The 26,515-nt window shown below is 44.9% G+C and overlaps 2 long non-coding RNA genes and 1 other non-coding gene across 3 annotated transcripts; all 3 read right to left on the reverse strand.

The window, feature by feature from the left end:
* Positions 1-6,511: 6,511 nt before the first annotated feature.
* Trnav-uac (transfer RNA valine (anticodon UAC)) lies at positions 6,512-6,587 on the reverse strand. Its single transcript has one exon. It is a non-coding gene; the product is annotated as a tRNA-Val (tRNA).
* An 11,866-nt stretch (positions 6,588-18,453) lies between these two features.
* LOC124087442 (uncharacterized) lies at positions 18,454-21,017 on the reverse strand. Its single transcript, XR_006850052.2, has 2 exons — positions 19,725-21,017; positions 18,454-18,963 (listed from the first exon to the last, which is right to left on the reverse strand). It is a non-coding gene; the product is annotated as an uncharacterized LOC124087442 (long non-coding RNA).
* A 93-nt stretch (positions 21,018-21,110) lies between these two features.
* Positions 21,111-25,198, reverse strand: LOC124087421 (uncharacterized). The gene is made up of 3 exons (XR_006850042.2): positions 25,092-25,198; positions 24,646-24,738; positions 21,111-21,822 (listed from the first exon to the last, which is right to left on the reverse strand). It is a non-coding gene; the product is annotated as an uncharacterized LOC124087421 (long non-coding RNA).
* Positions 25,199-26,515: the final 1,317 nt, after the last annotated feature.

Genomic DNA, 26,515 nt, shown 5'->3' on the forward strand with positions numbered 1-26,515 from the left:
ATGTCCTTGCTCCTCTTTCTTCTCCATCCTCACTCATCCTTTGGGACAATCCCCTGCCCTAACCCCCCCCCTCCCCAGGAGTCTTTTCCCACTGTAAAAAAGAGGAAGAAAAACCAAAAGGTGGGGGAGGGGTGGCAATCTCAGAGGGACTGCTGAGGTTCAAAGGTTCCTGGCTGGGCCCTGAGGCTTGGTCACCTCAAGCCTGATCTGACCATTCCAGAGTGGCCCCAGGCTGGCAGCAAAGAACAAGGTTTTATAGCAGGGGCAGATGTTGGCTCAGCCATCTCACCAGATTCCCCTTCATCTTTCCTCCACTGCACAGACTCCAATCTCCTCTCTACCTTTGTTCTCTTTCTGGTCCCACCTCCTCCTCCTCTTCCTCTGTTTGATCCTGCCCCCACCCCAAATTGTTTCTTTAGATCTGGAAGCATCTGTTCCTGTCTGCCCCTCCCCCATACCATTATTCCTTCTGTTTTCTTCCTCTCCCAACCTCACGCAGTCAAATTTAAAAAACCCAAATGAAAGGCCTCTGGCCTCTGGTCTGATACAACATGGTCAAGATTCCTTTTGGACCAAAACTTGGGACCCCTTCCTAACTCCCATCACTTTTATCTCCCTGCTGGAAATGTTCCTGGAATGGCACAATTTGGGTCTTTGCCACCAGGGTTTAGTCTCCTCTCACTGGAACAATAATCCATTAAATTCAGGTAAAAACAAGGATTCCATGTTGGAGGGCTCTGTGCTGAATTATTTAGATAACTACTTCAGTTCTCTGTTGGGACTTTTGGGGCTCTAAATTTGGGATGTACTTTCAAATTCTAACCATAGAGAGGAGATGGACTTTTCTGACCTCTTTGCCTGGCCGTGTCTTTTATCATTCCCTTTTGTCCCTTCCCTTGGTTGCCAAGCCATTTTTTGAGCAATTAAAAAGGTCCCCAGTCCCTACTAGAATCCATTATCTAATTTAATAATCTAATTAAGGAGACTGAGGCAGTATCCACACTCTGCACATTGGGAATCCTCTTTGTTTCCTAAAAAAAAAAAAGAAACAAAAAATTACTCCCTTACATTCTTCTTCCTTCCTCTCATTCCCAGAGAATATATGATCTCCAGAGTTTGAAGGAGAACATGGTAAATCAATTCAATGAAGACAATAACCTGTCTTTCCTTTTTTAGTCAATCCACTTGGGGTTGAGTCCAGATAATTTAGGTGCAAAGTTCTTGAACTTTACTGAGTGGATTTGTCTCTAACAAAAACTCATTTTACATCCCCAGGGTACCAGACTGAAATAATTCTAAAGTCCTGTCCTAGTACCCATAGTTGAACACTGGTGGAAAAGAGTAACCATTTCTTACTTCCCTTTCTTCAGCTCCTCCTGAGATGCAGCCCCTGCCTGTCTCCTTCTCTGTCCTAGAAGAGCAGCTGTTGGTCAAGAGCCCCAGATTCATGTTCCCAATAGTTTTGCCATTCAGTTTCCATGGTGATGAAAGGCAATTGAACTACCTACCACTCCTTACACACCCACCCACACACATACACACACACACTGATTAGATAGACCTGGACCAGCCAGGATGTTCTCAAAAAAGATACAAGAGGTGGTAACCTGTGTTTTATGATAACCTCTTGTCAATTAGGAAGGAAGAGGAAAGACAGTTAGAGAGAGTCTCTCTTCAGTCAACAATTTCACAGTCTTTTCTCTCTGAACATGTTTACCTAGAGGCATGCCCTCAAATATACATGACACTTGCAAATATCTAAAACTCATGTCTTTTGTTCATATATATGCATGGGTAGGTGGCCTTGCTGAAGGCAATGTGGGTCTTTATGTGTGTAGGGGCAATGAGTGACAGAGAATAACATCCCAACAGGCACCTAAGAAGTGACTTCTTTGACTTATCACTATGTCACTGGTGACAAAGCGTTTTGCTGTTCCCTCTTCCCTATAAACTGCTATGAAAGGAATGGTCCTTTGCTGAGGACCGCATGGCCTGAAGATTCATTCTTGTCTCTTGATTTGGTTTGTTAGGTTGGTGGTGGCTAAAGAGGAAGGAGTCAGGACTCAGAGGACTGTCTAGGAGAGCAGATTCCTCACTTACTATACTTATTTTTGTGTCAAAGAGAAATCACAATCATGAACCTTTATTTAACCCTCAGCCTATACCATTCTACTCATGAGTAGGATCTAGGCAACAACCACTGCCACAACAATAAAGCAGCAACAGGCAGATAACTATCTCCTAGAGCCACGAACTGCCTTAGAGTGACACTGGAAGGCTCAGTGGATTAGTGCATAAAAAGCACTTAGACTAAGGCTTGGCAGAGAATAAGTTGTCAGTGAGTGCCGTCTACTATTATCATTAACAGTGACAGACATTTACTTAAACACTTGCTATGTACCAGACACTGGACTAGATTCATTATCTCATTCAAGCCTTACAGTAACACTGTAAAAAAGTTATATTCCCATCTGACACTAGGGGAAACTGAGTGAGGCTCAGGAAGCCAAGAATGCAAAAGTAGAGCCTGGACTCTAGTCAGATTTACCTGACTCCAGAGTGGCTGCTTCTGAACCACTCCAATTCTTTGCTCATAATGAACATGGTCACTGGCTGTTAGGATAAGCAGTTCAGCAGGGATCATGGTGAGGAGGTGGGGTAGTCCCAGCTTGAGGCAAGTGGGACCTGGAGAATAACCTGGGTTTTGCTACCTAGTTTCACCTTGGCAAGTTCTTGTCCTCATTAACACCTGGCTCTAAACCAGAGGTTCTCAGAACTTCTGGTCCCAGAAACCCTTTACACACTTTATTTATTTATTTATTTATTTGGTACTGGAAAATTAATCCAGGGGCACTTAACCACTAAGTCCCATCCCCCCACACTTTTTTTTTTAAATTTTGAAACAGGGTCTCACTAAGTTGCTTAGGACCTCATTAGATTGCTGAGACTGGCTTTGAACTTTTGATCCTCCTACCTCAGCCTCCCAAGTCATTGGGATTACAGGCATGCACCACTGTGCCTGGAGGGAACCTTTTACACTCTTAAAAATTATTAAAATTTTAAGGAGTTTTATTTATATGGATTATATCCATCGATATTTATATTATGAGAAATTAAAACTAAAACTTTAAAACAATCTTTAAAATATTGATGATTAAATGATAATACAATTACATTTTAATGAAAATATATTCTCCAAAATAAAAAAATATTTAAGGCAAAGAATGTTATTATTTTATACTTTTGCAAATCTCCTTAATGTCTAGCTTCATAGAAGGCAGGTGGATTATCCTGCCTGTTTCTGCCTTCAATTTTTTTTTGGTATGATGCTTTGGTTGAAATATCTGAAGTCCGTCGCCTTACACAGACATGTAACTTGGAGTGGAAGAGCCTGCAGAGCCCCTAAAATGGTATGCAGCATCCCCAGAGATCCTTGGGCCACACTTTAAAGTCCACTGGACTAACCAGCTGAGATACCCAGCAGAAGCCACACTAATAATTTTGTTGGATGCTTTTTTATTTCTTTCATAGTGCTTTTGACTCTAAAAACCCATAATCCTTTCACTATTCCATGATGTCTTCAAATTGAGTTATCCTAAGCAAGTTAACTTTTTTCTCCTGTATAGACAGATTATATAGACAGATATATTTATGCCATAGGTATATTATTCTTCATTTTTAAATATAAGCATATACAGTAAAATATAAATCAATGGATAAAGTACCTTTCACATGTTTGGCATTGTTTGAGGAAGGGAAAACCAAAGCCAAATAGGGGGGATGTTACTTGTAAAGACGATGCACTCAGCGAGTGTGGGCAGTAGATTGGAACCCCTGTCCTCTTACTCTGGTCCTGTGCCTGCCTTCTTAGCCGCTGTCTCCATAGAGGCCTGGTTATATAACATGCATGAGGAAGGTAGATGTGGGCCATATGCAAACCATTTATGGAAGCATATCATGTTTGTGGTTGTCTGAATATATCTATTTGTCAGGGAGAGAAATATCTTGTACCTCTGCATGCAAAGTTATAGGTATGCTGAGAGGTCCAAGGCACCAACTTACCAATGTCTTTCCTTCCTCACCAAATTCTCATATGTCTATAGTCCTGGGCTCAATAAGTCCAATGTTAGGAATACCTCTTCCTTCCAGATCCCCTATAGATACAGTCTTACCAAGAATATGTATAAAACACAGCTTTCCGTATAATCACACAGAGCAGGCACACCTGGAAGTAGCAGTCTGATCCTTATCTTTTTCTTTTTCCTGTACATCATGTCTACCATACCTTTTCAGAATAAGTGGCCTACAAGTATACAAACAAGGAAAGTATAGCTATGAGAGCTGAGGTGGATGTGTGTCTCTGCTGATACAAATGTAGAACCCTCAGGTGTCCTAGTGCAAGCCCTATGCAAATGTATGAACAACTGGAGTCTCGGTTCTTTTATTAATCTGATGGTATTTATTCACAAATTCTATGTTTTATGACAGTATGAGACTCATATTTATGCAGGATCCAATGAGAAGAGCTCTCAGTGGGGAGTTAGTCTGTCTGAATTCTAGCCAAGCTCTCTGCTCCCAATTGCTTTGAGAAAATCACTTACCCAGTGAGGGCCTCCATTTCTTCATCCACATAATGGGGGGAAATAATTGTAATCTCAGCTACATCTCAGAATAGGAGTATGGGGGAGAAATAGTAGGCTATTTAAGTGTATGCAATGTTTTTCTTTTATGGAAAAACCAAAACAAAATATGAGAGAGCATAATATAATCAAATACTCATGTGTTCTTCACCTTATTTAAACAATGACAAATGTATAGCCAATCTAGTTTCCTCTATTCCCCTACTCAAAACTATCTCACATATTTGGAAGCAAATTCTAGACATCATAACATTTCTTCATAACATTTCTTCTGTAAGCAATTCATTGAATATCACTAAAAGATAGACTTTTTAATAGCATAACAACAATATGATTATAATAGCCACCTAAGTTTTTTAGCAATTTTACTTTAGTTTTTAAAGAGTAAAAAAGGCCTAATAATCTGACTTCCCTGTGTCTCTTGCTCAGGGTTAATTAATGTCAATAAGAGAAAATGACAATGGATAGAAAAGATGGAGCTCTTTTTTTATTTCCTTCTTTAAATCCCAGACCTCCAACTCCCCTCCTTTACTCGTTAGGTCCATTAAAAATGGGACTCAGAGTCAGGTATGCTGGCACATGCCTGTAATCCCATTGGCTTGAGAAGCTGAGGCAGGAGGATCAAAGTTTGAGGCCAACCTCAGCAACTTAGTGAAACTCTGTCTAAAATGAAATAAAATAAAATGACTGGAGATATAGCCCAGTGGGGAAGCACCCCGGGGTTCAGTCCCCGATAAGAAACAAATAGGGCTGAGAGGGAGCCCTAGAGGTCTAGATGTGGTAGAGGCAGCCAGAGGGGCCTCCTAGAAAATACTTCAAACCTCATCTTGGAACAAAATAGGACTTGAGCCAGAAAGAATCTGAATCAAGGGCCTACCCAATCATTCTCCAGCATCAGGTTACTTTCTTGGTTTGCCAAGCGTTTGAGAGATGTCTTAGGTCAAGTGGGAGTTCCTGATCTCCAGAGATGTGTAGATACATGGAATGGCATCCTCATACAGAAACCCAAAAGCTTCCAGTAAATCCACCTGCTCAGACATGAACCATGTATAAACACATGCAAACACTCAGAGATAGATGCAAATGTACAAATATCTATCATCAAACTCAGGTGTGTGGGACAACACAGGCATACAAACCCAAACACCTGGGTTATGTGAATACGCAGGGATACAAACACAGAAATTCTGAAACCAAATACAAAAGCCCAGACACATGGAAGTACCCTTGGGACACCCCCCACCTTTTTTTTAACTTATTACCAATTAATAAGCTCAAAATCTAGATGGCTTCTTCCCTCTTGAACCATCAGATGGACCAAATATTGACCAAAGCTATAATCTGAGTCACAGTCATGAAAAGGTACACCTCACGTAAGTCATGCCAAAGGCTTTCCACTGCCCCTGCCAGCACAACTTTTCTCTCTCAGTCTTTTCTCACCCCAAAAGGTAAGAATAGAGTGGTGTGACATGGTATAGTATGTATTGGTGCATGTGTTTATATGACACACATTTCTTCATACTGAGGAGTCAGCCTGGTGAGAAGGGGAAAGGGCACAAGTCATGTACTGTGCTACTGTTGTAGGTTGGACTGCTTTTTCACCGAACTGATTGACCTAAGTGGGTGTTTTGGCTCTTATAGACATGACCTAAGGGTGCTTTCTCTTGGATCTGAATGAGGCTGTATCAATTGTCTGAAGCTGATTCTTCTGAATGAACTTACCAATAAAAGAATAATGGCTGGATCAGACTGTTGACTAGGTCTTGCATGGCCCTGAAGTAATTCTGAGTCAAAAAGGAAGGACAGATCTGACAAGGTTTTTTTTTTTTTTTTGTGTGTGTGTGTGTGTGTGTGTGTGTGTGTGTGTGTGATACTGGTACTGGGGATTGAACCCAGGGCCTTGTGCATGTAAGGCAAGCACTCTACCAACTGAGCTATATCCCCAGCCCCAGATCTGATGGTTTAAAAACAAGATTCAACTAGGCATGGTAGGGCAGGCCTGTAACCCTAGCAACTGGGCTAAGGCAGGAGGATCACAAGTTCAAGGCCTCAGCAACTTGGTGAGACTCGCAGCAACTTAGTAAGACTCTGTCTCAAAATAAAAATACTGGGGATGCAGCTCAGTTGTGGAAAAACCCCTGAGTTTAATCCCTAGTAGCAAAAAAAGAAAAGGAAGGAAGGGAGGGAGGGAGGAAGAATGAGAGAGGGAGGAAAAGGAAAAGGAAAAGAAAAAAAAATCCATTAAATAGAGATTAACCAGCAGGGCTACATGGTACTATGTTCAGCAAAAGAGTCAACTGACCAAATGTTCTCATCTCAACCATTGCAGCAGCAGCAATGGCTTCTGAGAGTTGGGGGACTCAAATGTGTTTGCGTTCAACCCTGTATCTCTCCTGGCATTACTGGATCCAGTAAGTGACAATGCCTTTGGAAGAGTAAAGGAGGGGCATAGGCTGTATACATGATTGCATGAATATGAGTAGCTACAATTTAATACACCATTGCAAGCAAGAAAATTCATGTGTAATTTGGGTTTTCTCTTTATATGGGATCACAGAATGTTAGGTATTGAAGTGACCTTGGCTTCCATGTGTAAAGGCTTGCAAGGTCACACAGCAAATAAATGGCTGAAACACATTTACATGTTATAATAGTTTGCTAGGGCTACCATAACATAGTACCACAGATTGGGTGACTTGAATACATAAATTAATTTTCTCATAGTTCTATGCCGCAGTCCGGCTGCAGCAAAATAACCGGGGGGTGACGAACAACTTGTGTAGATTGATACAGCAGGAGTGGGAGCCGTTTATTGCAGGACAGGAGCAGTATTTATACATTCCACACAGCTTATCTTATTAGCATAAACTAGATACATCAGTCAACCAATAAGGAATCTCCACACTTAATAGCTCGCTTTTGTTACTTCTCAAACCACTCCCTCTGGCATTTTGCCAGGCACCATTCAGACTTGTTTACGAACTCTAACATTCCCCTGGCAAAATGCCAGGTGTTATTTTTGACTTGTTTACAGACTCTAACATTTCCCCCTTTTGTTTAATTTAAATAAGGACCATAGTGGTTTTTACAGAAACACCATAAATAACCTGCCACAAACAGAAAGGGAGGATACAAAATGCCACAATACCAAGCCAATTGATGGCTCCATGCAAGAAGCCCTTGGAAAAATTATACCAGCAATGACACTGTTAGCAAAGATACCGAGTTACAATTTGTTATAGATTACAGTTTGTTGTCTCAGTCCAGGTAAAGCAGTGTCTCAATAGATTAACTCACAGTCCAGGTAAATCACAGTCCAGGTAAGTTCTGCAGGCAGCTAGCTTAAATCACAGTCCAGGTAAGTTCTGCAGGCAGCTAGCTTAATCCGAAGTTTCCTCTGGTTCTCAGCCGAAGTCTTGTCCGGTTTTCAGCAACACTGGAAATTCTTCCACCTTGGTCTTTACCGGCACTGGGACGAAGGCAGGAACTCCGGATGGCTAAAGAAAATCCTGTAGCATTCTACTAAGAAAACAACCTTCTGAACAATTTAGTACATTATCTCAAGGTTATTTTGCATTTGAAATAAGCATTAATAGTGCTCATTATTTATCAGCCTCCAGGTGTGGGAGAACCATTGTAGCTTAGTTATTGGCATTGAAAATGACCAAACATCAGGGACACCAGTAGCGTCTTCTGCTGGCTGTAGTGCCTGGGCAGCCCCAGATGGCCCTGGGGAGTGTCCCGGACTCAAACTGCTACTGGGCACAGGGAGCAAGAGCCTGCGAGATTGTGCCTCCAAGTCAGGTCTAGATTTGGGCTCGCAGCAGTGGAAGAGCCAGCTCCCCGGCCAGGAGGCAGGGAAGGGCCAGTCGCCGCCGCCTCTTGGAAAATCCTTGTTGCGCTGTGACCGGCTTGCACACTCGGCAGCCGCCTCTCTGCTTCACGCACCCTCAGGTAACGAAAAGTATTTAGTAATAGCCTTTTGCTGCAACTTTTTTTCTGATAATCCTTCTTCTTCTGAACTTTCTTTTTCTTTCTGACTAGAGTTCCTGGGCTTCCATCAACACATGCCCTAACTATTCTTGGTTCCACTGGGGTGCCTTCTTCCCTTAGTAATTTACTTCTCACCCCTTCCATATTTTCATCATAAAGACAATACAATACACTGAGACAAAACAAGACACAAACATACTGCATCAATCTTCTCCATTTTCTTGAAATGGCCATTTTTCCTCTCGCCCTATCTGCCTAGGGACGAGCAGATTTGCTCCCGTCCTATCTATGGACGGGCAGCTTTTTTTTTCCGTCACTTACCCCCGAGTGTCCCGGGGCTCCCCGTAACGGGCCACCATCTGCCGCAGTCCGGCTGCAGCAAAATAACCGGGGGGTGACGAACAACTTGTGTAGATTGATACAGCAGGAGTGGGAGCCGTTTATTGCAGGACAGGAGCAGTATTTATACATTCCACACAGCTTATCTTATTAGCATAAACTAGATACATCAGTCAACCAATAAGGAATCTCCACACTTAATAGCTCGCTTTTGTTACTTCTCAAACCACTCCCTCTGGCATTTTGCCAGGCACCATTCAGACTTGTTTACGAACTCTAACATTCCCCTGGCAAAATGCCAGGTGTTATTTTTGACTTGTTTACAGACTCTAACAGTTCTAGAGGCTTGAAGTCCAGGATCAAGGAATCAGCAGGTTGGTTCTTCCTGAGGCCCCTCTCCTTGATTTGTAGGTAGCTGTCATCTCCCTAGGTGTCTGTCTGTGAACTAATCTCTTTTGTTTTTTCAGTGGTGCTGGGGATCGAACCCAGGGTCTTGTGCACGGGAGGCAAACACTTTACCAACTGAGCTATATCCCCAGCCCCTAATCTCTTCTTATAAAGACATGGGGCATATTGGATTAGGTTCCACCTATATGATCTCATTTTGTTAATTGACTCTTTAAAGGCCCAATCTCCAGAGTCACATTCTAAGACACTGTGAGTTAGGACTTCACATATGAATCTTCAGGGGACACAATTCAGCTAATAACAGACTTTGGACCCCCAGTCCAGTGCCACTGTGTCCATATCAGACCAAGTGATCAGGTGGATTTTATACTTGGAACAGTCCAGGTTTGTTGGTTCTTTTTTCCTTAGGGATGGGTAAGTTGTTGTTTATGTGAGGTGTACATTTTACTTAGGGATGGGTAAGTGCCAGCCACCTCCCTGGCACTCGTTCTTAAGTATAACAAGCATTACTAATGCTAAGCTCAACCCTACCCTTGCTTCTGGTCCTCAGAGTTGTACAGGAAGAAAAGTCCACTTAATAAGAGATTTTTCCTCCTTGAAGCTTGAAAAAGTCTTCAATATTTTTTTTAATTTTATTTTTATCCTAATTTGTTACATATGACAGCAGAATGCATTACAATTCAAATTACACATAGAGCACATTTTTTCATATCTCTGGTTGTATACAAAGTATATTCATACCATTCGTGTCTTCATACATGTACTTAGGGTGATGTTGTCCATCTCATTCCACCATCTTTTTTACAAGCAAGAAAACCTTAAGTCTTCAATATCTTAGGGAATATTTGTTTCAATAGTCTCCTTTTCTCATCTCTAGCTGGGAGTGGGGGAAATAAGAGCCAAAAGAGTTGCCCTTGCCCCTTTGCTCTCTAGCCTCTCAGCCCCCTCTCCAGTCCCTGACCAGCTAGGAAACAGATTGAGGTGGGTTAATGTGTAATGTAGTATAGAAATAGGGGGAATGGTGAGGCCCTCTAATGTCATAGAAATCATAAATCTTGGCTCCAATGGGATTATGAAGCATGGTGTCTGATGAGGCATTCACCAAAAAATGGTCACAACCAGGAAGGAGGGCCCACATTATTATGATGGTTGGTGTTCTCTGCTGTGGAAATCAAGTTTGCATTCTGGGATCTTGAGGGAGCGGTTTCAAAGATACCTAGCTGAAACACAAAGAGAGCCAGATTCAGTGTAGTATTGCGGAGAATACTAGTTTGACATCTGAACACTTGGATTCTGGTCCCCCTCTAAGCCTCAGTTTCCCTTTCCTCACAATGAAGAGGTTTGATTAGGTTATCACTAAGATCCTTCCAGCTCTGAGACTCTAAGCAAACACTGGTGGATGCTGGGGGCAGGGAGAAGGAATACTCTTTGTAGCAAATCAAATGATGGACTATGTGTCTCCGTGAACCAAACCAGGCACAGAAGACTCTCCATCTTCATTCCAGAGTTGGTGGGGGGTGGGAGAGTGGGGGTGTTTGCTGCGGTGTCTCCTCATTTGACAACTCAACCTTTTCCACGGGGCCCTTGCAGACACACCATAGGGAGCTGTTACCCTTAAGGACCCTGCCCCTGAGGCCAGAGAGGCAAAACAAGATGGGACAGGAAGATGGGGAGGGGGGTCTGCATGATGCCAGCAGCCAGGTGAAAACAGAGAAATCATCCCACTATCTGCTTAGTTTCAAATATCAGAATAAAGGGATCCAATTTTGTAGCTTTCATCTGAAGTTAATAGATAATGAGATGCAGGATCAGCCTTATGTAGTGATGCAGTTTCAAGCCCCTGGGAAGGCTCTATTTCCCCCTCCCCAATTATCCTGCCGCTGAAATGCCTGAAGTTCCACCATTAGAGCACATGATGTTAAGTACAGCCCTCTGCAGATCACATCCTTTAAAATACAAAGGCACCACTGGGATACTTCATCAAACAAGGAGGGAGCCAGAAAAGGAGTGCTTATGGGGGATGCTTAGGGAGGTGAGGGGCTCTGAAGAACAATCTCTAGATACTTCTCAGTTTCACAAGCTGACCCTTGTGGGAAAGCTGGACTCTGCCTGAAGAAGTTTGAATTCAGGGACTCCCCTAGAAACAGATGCCTGCAATTATGGGTATATTCTTCATCTTGGGAAAATGGGTGGACTCTAAGCAGTGAGGTAGTGATCATGCTGAAAAATCACAGGGGCTTCCAGTAAAATTGGATTCAGGGAAATGAAAATTCCCACAGTACACATGTACCTGGGTCAGCCACTATCGAAGCCAGTATAGAAGTGCTTTAGGGAGCCCCTTCTGTATGCCTGAGGAGGTAAAACCATTTTAGGAGGGGGGAAAAAAAAACTCTCTTCATTTCCATGTTTTTTTTTTTTTTTTTTTTTTTTGTAGTTTACCTAACTCATAAAGCATATTTGAAGTGTTAAAGCCTAGCAGATAGGTTTTATAGCCTGGATTCACATCCAGCCATGTGACCATGGCAGGTGACTCAACATTGTTTGTTTGTTTTTGTTTTTCCTGGTTCTGGAGATTAAACCCAGGGGCACTTTACCACTGAGCTATATCCCCTTTTTATTTTTTATTTTGAGGGAGGGTCTCACTAAATTGTTCAGGCTGGCCTCAAACTTGTGATACTCCTGCCTCAGCCTCCCAAGTATCTGGGATTACAGGCATGCACTACCCTGCCCAACCGATTTAACCTTTCTGAGATTACATTTCCTCATCAAATCCAATATAAATCATCAGGTATATAATAATCTTCTATAAATAGGGGCTATTATGATTATGAGAGCAGAGAAGACTATAGGATACTATCTATAAGTCGGAATTAAGTTATAGAATAAATGATGACCACCATGATCAGAATAAATCAGAAGTTGGACCATAATAAACTCATGCATAATCTCTTTCATCCCTCGATGAAGACAGTCTCTTTTAAATTTAATTTTGCTTTTCAAGATCTGGCAATAGTGGATGGGGTTGTGGCTCAGTGGTAGAGCATTCACCTAGCTTACGTGAGGCCCTGGGTTCAATCCTCAGCACCACATAAAGATAAATAAATAAAGTATTGTGTCCGTATACAACTAAAAAAAATGTATTTTTAAAAAAGATCTGGCAATAAAGGGATAAAGAGTCCTGTGCCCCTCCAAACAGCCTAGAAGCCTCACATATGGGGAAACGTTGGCCTTACCCACAGAGAAGATGGGTGGCTGCCCCATGACATGGTTTAAGGAAAATCATAAACCATCTTCACTCAAATTTCTATCTCGCCACCTGCCACAAAGGCAACAGAGGTATTTCCCTCCTTCTGGGCAATGGCTTTTGAATACCCCTACCAAAAAACATGGTTGCCTGGGAGAATGTATGTGTAAACATTGGTGAAAGTTTCCAAATCTGGCCATCTGGCTGTTACCCAATAGAGAATGGGCTGAAATTCAGAGGAGTAGATTTTTACAGGACTGGGTTATCAAAGGGCCCAGAGGATAGGCCTTTTCTTTCCAGGAGGCATGCAGTGGAATGTGTGGGTGATAGAAAGACAGGAGGACTATAGAAAAAGGAAAAGACACCAAATAGGGATAGACCCACAAGGAATGTCAGCTATGCCACCTATTATTTAGGGAGCTCTTGTATCTTCCAGCCCAGACTTGCTTCCTCCCAGGAGTAATTGTGTACTTGTGCAGAGAGAGGTGTGGAGTTGATCCTAGTGTCAGGGTAACCTGAGCGGCAACACCCAGGGTCTCAATGACTGAGGCCAGGAAGCTCTGTCTACGTCCAAGATTATCATGACAACAGCTACAGTCTTCCATTCTGAGTTGGGGTCAAGGGAAGATAGCAAAGAATATGCCTTACATATCACTGGGATTCCCAGGGCTTTCTTAGTTGAGAGTCCAAAAGTCTACCCAGAATTCATCATCCAAATGCATGTGTCTGGTCTGTCTTGATTGTAATCTTGAGAAGATAAGAATTTACATTTGAAAATGCAAAGAATTGAATATTTTAAAAATATTTTATTTTTTAGTTGTAGTTGGACATAATACCTTTATTTTATTTATTTCTTTTTATGTGGTGCTGAGGACCAAACCCAGGGCTTTGCACGTGATAGGCGAGCGCTCTGCTGCTGAGCCACAACCCCAGCCCTGAATATTTTTTTTTAAATGTAACCACTATCATGGCTATTTACCCAGGAAAACACACATATACATCTATATTTCTTCTTTTCTTCCTACCCACCTCCCTCCCTCCCTTCCTCCCCCCTTCCTCCCCCCTTCCTCCCTGCCTCTCTCTTTCCCCTTCCTTCCTTCCTATCTTCCTTCCTTAAAGGCCAATGGGATATGTAGGGCCTAGCAGTTCTGAGGTCTGACCCAAAACAGCAGGAAAGACACCAGAGTGAATATTAAATTTGCAGGACTGACTACCCTCCTACACCTGACTCAGACATTTTGGCCTCATAGCAGCTCCACTCTTTTCTGTAACACTGCCTGCCCTAAAAAGAGCAGCAAGAGAAGTAAGGAATTGGTTCCTTCCACATTGTCTTAAAAATTGCTGTGGTATCAGAGTGATTATTAATACCTACAACAATCACAATAAAGTAGATCTTTTGGGGTCTTGACCAATCCTCTTCTCAACCTTCCCTCCTCTGAATTATGGAGAATATTCCTTAATACAGATGAAAAGAAAAACAGGAATGGGAGGGGAGGATCGGAAATGGGAGAGAACATGCTAAGCAGGTGTAAAACACGGAAAGCATTCTGTAAAAGCTCCATTTCAGAGAGGGTGACTTTGTGGATGGGAGGAGGAGAAGGAGCTGAAGGGTGGTAATTAGCTTATTATTGTTTCCCCTGGGTGTTGTGAGAATTCCTTAGGAGACACTTGTAAAAAAGCAGAGGGAAGACAGTAAATACACATCTAATGATATGCTAAATAAATTATTATTGTTATTATTATGACTATTATTATAGCAATTGCAACTTGCTCCTGGCATCCAAGTTTCCACTAGAGATGGGAATTGGTCCCTCTACAGCCAGGCTTCCACTGCTGCCAATATGCCCCCAGGCACTCCCCCACTCTCAGGAATTGTAGAGTAATTGGGCAATATAGACCAGTCTTCAGTTAATAGCTGATCAGAAGCCTCTGCCAGGTGCCCGCTCAAGCAAAGAAGAAAAGGAAAAGTGATTGGTTAAGAATGGCAGAGGTTATACCTAGGGAAGAACTTCCTGACAACACCCCAACCCCACAGCAAGGGAACTCAGGGAGGGCAAAAGTAAAGGCAGATGAGTGGGGAGAGAAGGGGGTCACAGAAAGAAAGGGATATTAAACAAACCAGGGATCATTCTCTACCTAGAGATCACAGGCTTTTTGGACTCCATATAACCCTGTCAACTGTCAAGGACACTGGGTATGTGTGCATTTTGCTGGTGAGATGGCCAATAATTTTTGTCAGCTTCTCAAAGGGGTCAGGGACCCAGAAACAGCTAAGAGCCACACCAGCCCAGGTAAAGGGACATAAGACTCACTAGAAAAAAAAAAATACTGGCCAATACTTCTTGGTTTCCTGCATTTTGACCAAGAACAGTCCTTATCTGAACTGTGAAGTTTTTTTAATGTTTTTAACAATGTCCCCCACCCAATCCCATACTGTCCAGAGCCCAGACACCTGCCCTGAATTCTTAGGCAAACAGATGTAAATATAGAACACCCAGTTCTCCCTGCATTTTATACACACACACACACACACACACACACACACACACACATATATATATAAAATCTACATATTGTAGTTGTCAAGGGATCTTTATTTTATTTATTTACATGTGGTGCTGAGAATCAAACTCAGTGCCTCACACATGCCAGGCAAGCGTTCTACCACTGAGCCCCAGCCCCAGCCCTCCCTGCATTTCTTTAGGAAAAGCATGACCATCCCTGTGGGCACTACCTATTGGTGGCGAGGGGAGAATAAAGCTGTGAGTCTGAGGAGGAAGCTGTGAAAGGCTGGGGGCTAGAAAGTGGAATCCCAGGTTTAATTCAGTCCCCGTATAACCTTAGCCTGCACCACTGTGCCACTTAGACACAGGGTGGGCGCCTCTAAGGAGCCTTAAGGATAAAAGGAACCAATCTGGAGGCTCCACCCAATTTTCAGCCTTTGTGGGAGAGAGGAAGGCTGACCCTTCCCTGCAGACAGGAATCATTAGATGGGGAACCCGGAACTTGGCAATCTCATTCCACTCCCTGACAGTGACTGCCTGGCCCCAAGCTCCAAGAAGAAACAATTTTAACAGGGAACAAAGAGGGGATAATGGTGACAACTAAAATATACATATATGTGTGTGTATATAAAACAAACTGATTAGGGGCCATCTGAGAATGGAAAATTTGTGATTGGCTGATTGATTCAACAATTGATTGATTTTGCAGTTGCTGGGGATAGAACCCAGGGCCTTGCATGTGTCAGGAAGTGTAAGAGTACTAAGCCACACCCCCAGGCCATTGTGAGATTTTTAAAGTTAATTTTTTACCAAAAAATATTTAAACTACTAAATTAAAAACTTAAAGTATTAAGTCCGATCTGTTTGGTGTCCCTGGAGCAGGGCTGAGAAATAGTGGGCTTTCCTTCTGCCAGACTGTCTTGCACTGACTTATTTTTATTTTATTTGTGAATTTCTTTTTTTTAAAGAATTTTCTTTTTTCTTTTATCTAAATATTTTGTTAGGTGTGGATGGATCTTTATTTATTTTTATGTGGTGCTGAGAATCGAACCCAGTGCTTCACACATGTAGACAAGTGCTCTACCACTGAGCCACAACCCCAGCTCCTATTTGTATATTTCTTGATGGAAGGTGGTTCCTTTTTGGGTCCCTCAAGACAGAGAGGCAATTCCTTCCCAGGCCAGGTCTTGTTAGGGTTTAGTTTTCATAATTTGGGATTCTAGGGACCCAGAACATAGGGAATGGAGCAAACGTACACTGAGGAGGCAGGCCTGCCTTGGCCCCCCACAACTTTCCTTTCCCCTCCACTTGAGCCACTCTCCTATCCTACTAACCACAGGCAGAGGGTGGTGGAGCAAGCACTGCTGCCAGTTACCATGTTATTCCCCAGCCCAGTTGCCTCCAGCCCAGATACCTGCTAGCCAGTGGTGGTCAGTGACATGCAGAGTTAGGGTGAGGTTCTGTATTGACTGCATTGTGTATTTGGAATCCACTCTGTGCCTGGCAGCAGAAAGAGGCCTTAACCTGGATGAGTTCCCAGTTTTGTGGGTAGGGGTGTGTGGAGGGTGGTATATGGCATTTAACTCCATCTCAGGTGACTTAACTCCTTTCCCAACATCCTAAGGATCTTGGAGGCAGAGCTGGCCACCCAGATTGAGTTTAGGAAAACTTTTGCACAAACCATTCAGCAAAGATATCTGGGACTCCTTGGTTAAAACAGAAACAAAACAAACAAAAAACAACCAAAGAGTGTGTGTGTGTGTGTGTGTGTGTGTGTGTGTTTCCCCTAGGATGGATGGTAGCAGGGGAAGAATTGTGCAGCCTTGGCCCAATGGCACCTGCAAGCGTGGATATGAGTGGAACAAGTGAGGCCCTGGGGCTTAGGTTGGTATCCCCTGCTTCTTAAAGTCAAATTTTACACAAAAAGGCCCAAGGCAGGGTAGTTATGGATCTGGATGGGCCCCACTGTACCCAGAGGGAGCCTCAACTGGAGAAGCAACAAAGAAGGAACAGGCCAGTGGAGCCGAGTTAGGTAACAGAGACCCTGGGAGAAGGTCTGGGAGAAGGGGCAGGTAAAGAAGACCTCTCTAAGTCCTCTCAGAACAGGCCCCAAATTCACAAATTCACTCCTCAAATCCACTGGTCTCTTGTTCTCATCCACAGTCGCTCCTGGGGCACAGGAAGTCCCATAAAAGCAAGCTTTATTTGACCAGATTGCCTCAATTTCCTGACTGCATTACCAGAAAGCAGTGGTGGCAGAAGTACACTCCCCTCCTTGCCCAGTGCCTCCCATACCTCTTCACCCTTCATCAACATTTCTCCCCCTTCCCTCTTTCACTAAGGATTAAAACCAGGAACTTCACCACTGAGCTATAGCTTCAAAATTATTTTCTATTTGAGGCAGGATCTCAGTAATTAATTTGTCGAGGCTGGTCTCCAACTTGTGATCCTCCTGCCTTAACCTTTCTAGTCACTGGGATGACAGGCCTGCACCACCGTTCCAGTTTGAAGCCCACTATTTCAAAAACTAGGGTTCAAGAGAAAAGAGCTAAGAATAAAGTTAACCTTTGGTGCACTAAATGTCTAACAGGAGGCTGCTCCCTCAGTGGAGGGTGCCTCCCAGTGGGGTGGTAGGAGTGTTCACCCTTTGTAACAGGGTCCACACCTGTCCACAGCCAGCCCTTCACAAAATCGACTGTCACCTTCTGGTGAGTGCCCAGTGTTTACCCTGTTCCTCCCAGTCTATCTGTTCCTGGGAGCCCCATCACCCTTCATTTCCCTCCCCTCCTGGGCACTTCCTATGCTCTGTTTATCCTTTTGTAATTTCATCCCTCCTTGAATAAAGAACTCTGCTAGCAAGTTTCCTAGATGGCCAGATACAGATGGCCCTCTGCAGTTATCTCGCTGAACAAGTCTCTCCCAGCCCCTACACATAAATATGTCTATTCAGAGATAGACTGGCCTAAGTCCCAACACACACACATCAGGAGATAATTACACCTTATATACATATGGATATCTCTATAGAGTTATATTCAAAAGTGTCTATAACTCTAGAGAGATAGCAGCATGTACATATAGGACTATAATTACTTATGTCTATTTTTATAACTATGTGGTTATAAATAGATATGCCTATATATAGTGATAATAATATAGAAATATCTCCATAGCCATATATGTCTCTAAGTGAGTGCTCTAACTACTCTATATCACAATCAATAAGTATATATCTGCTGATACATAATTCTAACGATATACATTTATCTATATAGCTGCTCAGGGATATAAATCTGTCAGAATATCAAATGTCCATAAAGCTGTATGGCTATAAGAGAGTCGTATATTTTCCCATATATAAATCTGCTCCTATAACTATTGTATATGCACAAATACAATGGAAATAATTATATTTTCCTCAAGCATAAATCTGTAAATACAACCACAGCACATTTAGGTATGGTTAGAGATAGAGCAATATTTTGTAGACATCAGTCTGTCAATAGAGCCACCAGTGCTTCCAAACAGAGAGAGTTATAGAGGGTGTTATAAATAAACCCTCCAGATGTGAATGGATCAGTAGAACTAGATGTAAACAGGGCTCCAAGCTGTTCTTTCTTCTTCGTGGTAAAATATTTCTGAAGGGAACCAGGTCACGCAGGACAGGGGGCTAATGTGCCTGGGTGCTGGTAATTTTTCCCCCAAGGAGGGTTGGAGGTCGCTGGACTTTGGGAAGCCAAGCTGGAATGGGCGGGGGGCAGTGTCAGCTCCCAACGCAGCCCAGAAGCCCCTTCGGTCATCTCCGGGTGGCTGAGAGCTGCGCAAGTGGAGAGGCCTAAGGGAGAAAAATGGAAAAGCGGAAGCTGGCTTGCATCACTTTGTCCTCTTTAGGAACCAAAACCCCTCTCACCAGGGAAGCCCCAACCCGGTCTCTGAGCGTAAAGAGCCTGAAAAGCTCGGAGGCTGGCGGGCTGGGGCCGCAAGCTGGGCTGGGGAGGCCGAGGCCGAGCGTTGCCTGCAGCCAGCGCGTGGCCGGCCGGCGCCCCACCGCAGCAGCGGCCTCGCCGGCGGCCGCCTGGAACTCAAGACCTGGGCGTTCTCCCTGCGCCCTGCGCGCAGCGCTTCAGCCTGTTTTATTGTATTTTATTTTATTTGATTGCTATTTTGTGTTATCACAGTACCCTCCCCAATTCGAGGACGCCCAGGGCGCTCTCGGGAATCTTTGTGTGCCTTGGTCTTAAAGCGGTGACTCAGTGGATGGCGTATCTCTTTTCAGACCAAATGGGCCACGGGCGGTTGAAAAAGAATCCAAACCTCTGAAAAGGTTTGTGATTGAAATCTTTTAGAAGTTCTCATGCTCCTAGGTTATGGTCATTTTCTTTTCTTTTCTCTTTTAAAAAGTTGGTTAATATTTGTTCTTATATATTTTTCTTTCTGATCTTATTTTTGGGGGAGGAGAATTTTTTTAAAAGAAGGATTTCGTTAGACCCGAAACTGCATGGCGGCTTCCTCTCCCGCAAACGTCGTACCTCTCTACACCTCTGACTCCCTCCTCCCCCAAACAAATTAATTGATAAAATTGTCAGAAAGCTGTACCTGGAGAGAATGAGGCGGACACTGCCGGACCCTGGACTGTGATCTTCGCTTCCTTTGCGGAAATCCGCTTGGCTCCATGCTCCCGAAGGAAAATTCAAGGCGCTTCAACTCTTCCCTTCGTTTTCTTTTAAAAAAGACTCTAGGAAGGGAACTTTCCCTGGGCCTGCAGAAACCCCGGCTTCCTTCGCTCTCCGCTCTCCAGTTCTCCCCACTCTCCTGGCCCGGCGGCCATAAATATTTTTCTGCTTCCCGCCCGGCCCCGCGGCTAGTCCTCCTGGGCACCTCTGCCGCCTGGGCCGCGGGGATCGAGGCTGCGCTCAGAGCTTCATTTAACTCGGTCCTTTGGCCTGACCCTGCACCTTTGGCCTTCTCATTAAGACAGGGGATCCCAGAGAATCCCCAAAGCTACTAACCACCCTGTAAGTGGGATCCCTTTCCTTCTCGTTCAAAGCAAAAGAATTGAAAAAGAAGCAGGAAAGAGTGGCCTCCTGGCTCTTCCTCTCCTCCTCTGGTCAGAGGGCTCCGTCTAGGGAGGGGATTCCCAGCGCCAGCCCCCCAGGGCATTTAAAGAAGCTAACTTCCTTTCTAGTCTTCATCTGAGATCCTGTGATAGTGACCCCTTCCTCTGCCCCCTCCTCAAAATATCTCCTGGGCATTTTATTGTTACCCTACTAGGGTGGAACTCTGAACTACTGCTTTTATTATTGTTATTTATTGTTATTATGATTGTTAGAGATTTGTTCATCAGGTTCAAGGGACAACAGCCTGGCCCAGAGGGAGGCCTGTCTGTCACAAGTGAATGGGGACCGCACAGACACACACACACACACACCTAACACGGTGCACACACTCACTCACATGTATATACCCACAAATGCCTCTTAGGTTCGGGCCCCTGCACAGCCATTCAAATGAGGCAGGCGTTCTCCTATCCCCCAGCACACAAACAGCACGCTACCCACGCGCACCAGCATTCAGGCAGAACACCACCCCCAGACCGATGCCAAAACCCACACGCACCGAGATCGCAAGGCAAAGAAAATACGTATGAATCCCTTCTCTCCCACAATCTGGAGGGGCGAGTCAGGCCTCTGTCTCTTTCCCCCAGTCTCTCTCGCTTTCTCTTTTTTTTTCCTCTTGTTTACAGCTTCAGAGAGCTCAAGGCCCATAAATCTTGAGGGGCCTACAGAGCGCAGAGCACATTTGTATGCATCGTTAGGACTCGCTAATACCTAAGCCCATTAACGAGCGTGTATGCGCGTGGTTTCCGGTGTATATTAACTTATAGTTAAATTCTGGAGGAAAGGGCATTGTGAATTAACATATACCGAATCCATCACGGGCTTTTGTCATATCAGATTCGTCAACCATGGATTTGGGGGAGCAGGCTGAATGGGCCAGGGTCTAATCACCCTCTAAACTTTGTGGAGTAAATTTGAGGGTCTGGGAAAGATGAGCACAGTCCTCCTGCCCAGCCCTGGTGGTTCAGACCCGCAAGCCAAGTAGCTGCACACCTGCGGGAAGACTGAGGGGTGTGGGAGAAGGCTGTTAGGGGTGAAGGAGGCGGGCGAGGGGAGGCCCCTCTGGCTGCAGGCTGGGGTTGTGCTGGGGCCGATCGGCCTGTGGTCGATGGATGGGCCGACTGGTTTCCTCTTTCCAAGAGAAACGCCAAGGAGAGGCTAGTGGAGTCGCTGGACTTTAATTAAACCGAAGAAAATACAGTGGGAGGAGGGAAAAACGATCCAGAAGGATGAGGAGGAGGCCGAGGCCGAGGCAAGGAAGGAAGTCCGGGCTCTACAGAGCCTGGACATCTCCTGGGGGGCTGATAGCTGGTGGTTGCATGGTTCTTTTCCCACCCCAGTTACCCCTGGGTCGAGGCCAAACAGCTTCTTAAAAACAAGAAAGGAAGAAAGAAAAGGAAAAAGGGAAAGAGAAGGTAAAGAAAAAATAAACTCTAACTCTAGGACGGGTTTCAGCCAGGTGTTCCTAGTTGCAATGCCTATTGGAATCTCAAGGATCCTGGTCATCGGCCTGCGTAGGGATGAAGGATGCCCAGTGCTAGAGGGAGGACGGGGAGGAAAGGCCATCTCATGGGGTCCTGTAGAAAATGCCAAAGACAAAACCAGCTAAGTTATTTTGTCCGTGTAGACGTGGCTGCCTATCTAAATACAGCCGACCGCGGCGGGAGAGCGGGGGCGGGCTGGGGCGAGGGGGATAATCGGCCGGGATGGAGCGGGCTGGCAGGAGCGAAAATGCCTTCCTCCCCTTTGCTTTGCGGGAACAGCCAGAGGCCTCCCCGGGCCGAGCAGGCTGCCGCGCGGCGGGCCGGGCCGCGGCCGGTCGGGCCGGGCCTGGGGGAGGGGAGGCGGGGGCGGGCCCTCCCCGGGCGCTGTGAACTTTAGCTGGGCCGCCGCCTGTCAGCCCCAGAAAGCGTTAAAGGTGCAGCAGCCCGCGCCAGCCTCCGCAGCCGCCTTTGTACGCGTGATTTATGACTTCAATCTTGGTTCACCGAGAGTTCACACGGCTTTCGCTGCTGTTGAAGGTTAAAAGATGGTCTTCGCTTGACAAGTGGGACTATTGAAAATTCCTTCTTCTTCGTTTTTTTTTTTTTTTTTTTTTTAAGAGCTAAGACTCAGGAAAGAAAAAATTTGGGGGGAGGGGACAGGGGTTGCAGGTGGGGCAAAATAGTAGGTCAGGAAGGTTTGTCCTCCTACATTTAAGATTTTCTGTAGCTAAGATTTGAGTGTGAATTGGTGAGGACGGTAGAGAATAGGAGGAAGCTAGGGAAGAGGTTTAGAGATTTCTCATATTTGAAGGCCAAATGAGTGGCATTTTGAAAAACACAACGTGTTTTCCACCTCTAGGTAACTTGCCTTACAGACCCTACCCCATCCTCCTCTGGAGACTAAAAGCCGGCCAGGTAAGGATAAAGCTGAGCGAAGGGCAGGGTACTGCTGACAGTGTGCCAGCGGGTGTGTCTGGCTGACCTTCCACCTTGCCTAGAAAGCCAGGTTTTATTTAGTGTGCTCTTGTACCCTCAGATTTGGCAAGGCCATTTCTGGGTCCTGGTTCCAACTCTCTTCCTCCTGTCTGGTAGATTTAGTTTAACATGTATATTTGATGCAAATGAAGGGGAAGGAAGGACTGGAATTCCTTTCTAACCCCAAATCCCCTTGGTCCTAGAACAGGTCCCTCTTCTAGCATTTTGGAGGAGGTAGTGTCACAGCATAGATGGTAACCAAAGATCTCCTGATGGTCAGAAGGGTCCTTTGTCTTCGAAGTGTTTGTATATTTGGAAAAACAGGAGTCTCCAATTTTTGAGACACACACACACACACACACACACACACACACACCCTGGAGCTGTGAGGGACTGAGTGGTTCTTAGGGTTCCTTGAAACTATTTTTAAATCACTTGATGTAAGAATTTGGGATTATGATGTTGGGGAGGGGAAAAGTAGAGAACCAAGTCTGGTGTTGGGTATGCCCACCTACTCCTACTTAGGCACCTTGTCCCTTGTCCAATACTGGTACCACTTAGGTTTGTTTTGTTTTGTTTTGTTTTGTGTGTGTTTGTGTGTTTGGCTTTTGTGGTGTTGGAGATAAGACTCTAGGGCCTCAAGCATGCTAGACAAGTGCTCTACCACTGAGCTATATTCCCAACCCTCTTATGCAGATGTCAGAGCCAGTCCCTCAAATCCAGATCCTGGAACCAAAGGCATTCACATTAGAAAGGGTGCTCCCAGTCTCTCTTCTCACACAGAGTTTGAAGAGACCTTCCATCACAGTAGGAAGATGCCTAGGCACTCCCTATCAAAGGAGAGGAAGAAGACCCAGGAAGATGGCCACACCTCTTTGGGACCCCCAACCCCTCTTGCAGGGGATCCCACATATAAATAGCAGAATGGGAAGCAGAGAACAGAAAGACTCCAGAAATCTAGAGTCCAGATTCTGAGGTCACTTTGGTACAAATGACCCTCTGGCCTCCAGAAGAACAGAGAAGCGGTGGGGTTCTGTATTTAGAAGTTTGGGGGTGGGTAGTGTTAGGAGGAATGGCCAAGGAAACTAATGAATCTCTTCCAGGTTCTGGTTGGGAAGCAGAGTAATGACCATAATGGCCTCTGGAAATAATGACTGCACCGAAGTCCCCTTCCCACCACCTCTGACTATATTTCTCCCTGGGAAATAATTTCAGTGGGCTCCTGCTTATCTGCAAATCTAGAATAATTATAAATTTTTAATTCATAATTAAGACTGTTGATTGTGACCATTGCTCTTCAGTAGCCCTGTTTATTTCCTTCTCTTCTGTGAAGCAGAAGGCAGCCTCAGTTAGCCCCTGCCCTCTGCAACAAGCAAACTGAGGCCCAGAACCTCTTAAAGACAGCCCTTGAACTCGGCCATCTGTGGAAAAGTTGCCTCATTACTAGTCAATTCATGTTGTACTTTACAGAGTATTTGTACTCAATACAACCACCTCCCACTAACCTCAGATTTCAAAGTGCTGGTAAGATTGGCTCCTGGGGAGACTAGGAAACTAGACTCCAACTAGAGAAGCAGCTTGGTCAAACTTTAGAGTCAGGAATGAAGGCCAGGTGGCAGGGCTCCCAGGCATAATACCTAAGCAATCTGAGATGAAGAATGGACATTCTGCCTCTCCTGCCTTAAGGAAACGCTGGCCTCCCTCAAACCTCTAGGTCCCCTGAATACACCTGGTCCTTTTTCTGACTTTCCTTTCCATACAGCCACACACACACACACACACACACACAATATGGAGCCACAGGCTTCAAGATGCACTATGTTCTTAGGGGTGGGGAAGTGGGATCTGTCAGTTGTTTCACATCTGTAAAGACATAGAGAAGGAGAAAACTGCTCCTATCCCATGAGATAATTTCCACCTAAATCCCTATTTTCAGCTCACCCAGCATGAAATAGTTGTTCCCTTTCTCCTCTCCTACCCTCTGGAAATATGGAGGTTAGGGGCAGGATGAGCAGGTCCCAACCACAGCTGAACCTAGAGAAAGAGACAGAAGTAGGCAATGAAGGGGTGCTGATTACTTCCTACAAGCTTTACCTACATTCTTCAAACCCAGATCAACACCCTGAAACAAGGGCCAGAGGGAGCAACCCCCCTGTAGCCAATTCTCTACTCTTTCTTCTCATGAAAAAAGAGCATTTTCTCCTTCCCTGAGGCCTGGATTCCCCTGAGACCTTTGCTCTAAGAACATTACAGCTTTCCAAAGGACATTTGGAGACCCAAACTCCATGTATCTCTCAGTGCCTGTCTAGAAGGAAGCCAGTGGCCACTTTACACCCCACCAGTCAGCTGGTTCATGGAGTCTCCTCAACCAGGATCCCCAAACTCACCTGCTTTTCCTGAGAGCTAGCCCAGCATCCTTGATCTTGCTCAAGTCAGGACGCAGGTAGGAAGCCTGTTGAGAGGGTTCTCCAGGAGCTAGCTAGTATATTTTAATGTACTGTTTGATGGTAAATAAAGAGACCTTGGGGGAAAAAGAAAAAAAAAGGAAGGAGCAACAGTGCCTGGCATGTCCCCACCCGCCCCTCCTCTGGACATTGGCTTTCTTGATGAAACAGTGCACCGTTGTTCTTGAACAACCATTCCCCACCATCTCTGTTCGAAGGGTTTGAGTTTCACCCTCCGTTCACCCCCATTAATCACCCCAGCAGCTAAACATCACCCAGCCCCCTCTAGCTCTAGCCCTTTCTCTTCCTCTTGCCCTTAGTATTCATGGCGGGGCATTCCTCACTGCTGCGTGCCTCACAAAGATCTCTCCTCGGACACAAGGACCCTCCCCCTCTCTAGCTACCCAGTCCATGGTGGGCACTACTCTCTGTTCTGGGTGTCCTGATTGCCAGCTCATACTCTCGGACCCTGCTCCCCAGCTCTTCCCATAGCCGTTGCCCCATTCCCGTGCACATTCCCACTCACCACGCCCTCCTTCAGGTACTTTATCTCATGGCCACACAACCTCCAGTCTCCACCACCCACCATCGTTCTTTCCTCCAGGCCCATCTGCTTCTAGCTCCCATCTGCCTTTGACACTTCCCCTTGCCTCTTGTTTCTTTCCCTTCCAAGACCTTCCTGAGGCTCTTTAGATGGTGGCTTTGACGTCTGATCCTTCTAACCTCAAGAAACTTAGAGGCAGGGTAGCACAGTGGTTAAAAGCATGGCTTTAGATTCAAATCCCAGATCTGATCCCTGCGAGGAATATGCAACTATAGACAATCACTCAACCTTTCTGAGCCATCCATACAATGGACATACTCACTGGCCTTGTAGAGTTGTTGTGTAGATCAAATTAAATTCTATTTGCATAGATCCAAGCATTCAGCAGAAGTTTGATAAATGGTCATTATTAAATCAGAATCTTCTTGGGGAGAGAGAAAGGAGGCTCTTTGGATTCCAATAAAAGTTAAGAAGTTGCCTCTTGCAGTATCTGAGAGGGTAGGATAAAAATGACACAGTCTTGCAAAGCAGGGCCCATTTACCAGGAAGCCTTACTCTTCTGTTTGCCCAAGAGGGTCTCAACTTTGGCTGCACATTGGAAGCCCTGAGAGTTTTGTTTTTGTTTTTTTTAACAAATTCTGATGCTTAGACTCCATTTCCAGAGTTTCTAATTTGTTGGCCTAAGTAGGGCCTGGGCTTCTTGATTATTGTTTTTAAACACCCCAGGTGATGCTAATGTGCAGCCAGGGTTCCAGATGTTGCCCTAGGAAGGGATACAAGATGAGGATGACTGCTACTTCTGCCAGAGGACTTTTTAACATGG

Source organism: Marmota monax, unplaced genomic scaffold (genome assembly GCF_021218885.2).
Source record: "Marmota monax isolate L192 unplaced genomic scaffold, Marmota_monax_Labrador192_F-V1.1 WCK01_AAM20220418_F8-fsc00012, whole genome shotgun sequence".
NCBI classification, from domain to species: domain Eukaryota; kingdom Metazoa; phylum Chordata; class Mammalia; order Rodentia; family Sciuridae; genus Marmota; species Marmota monax.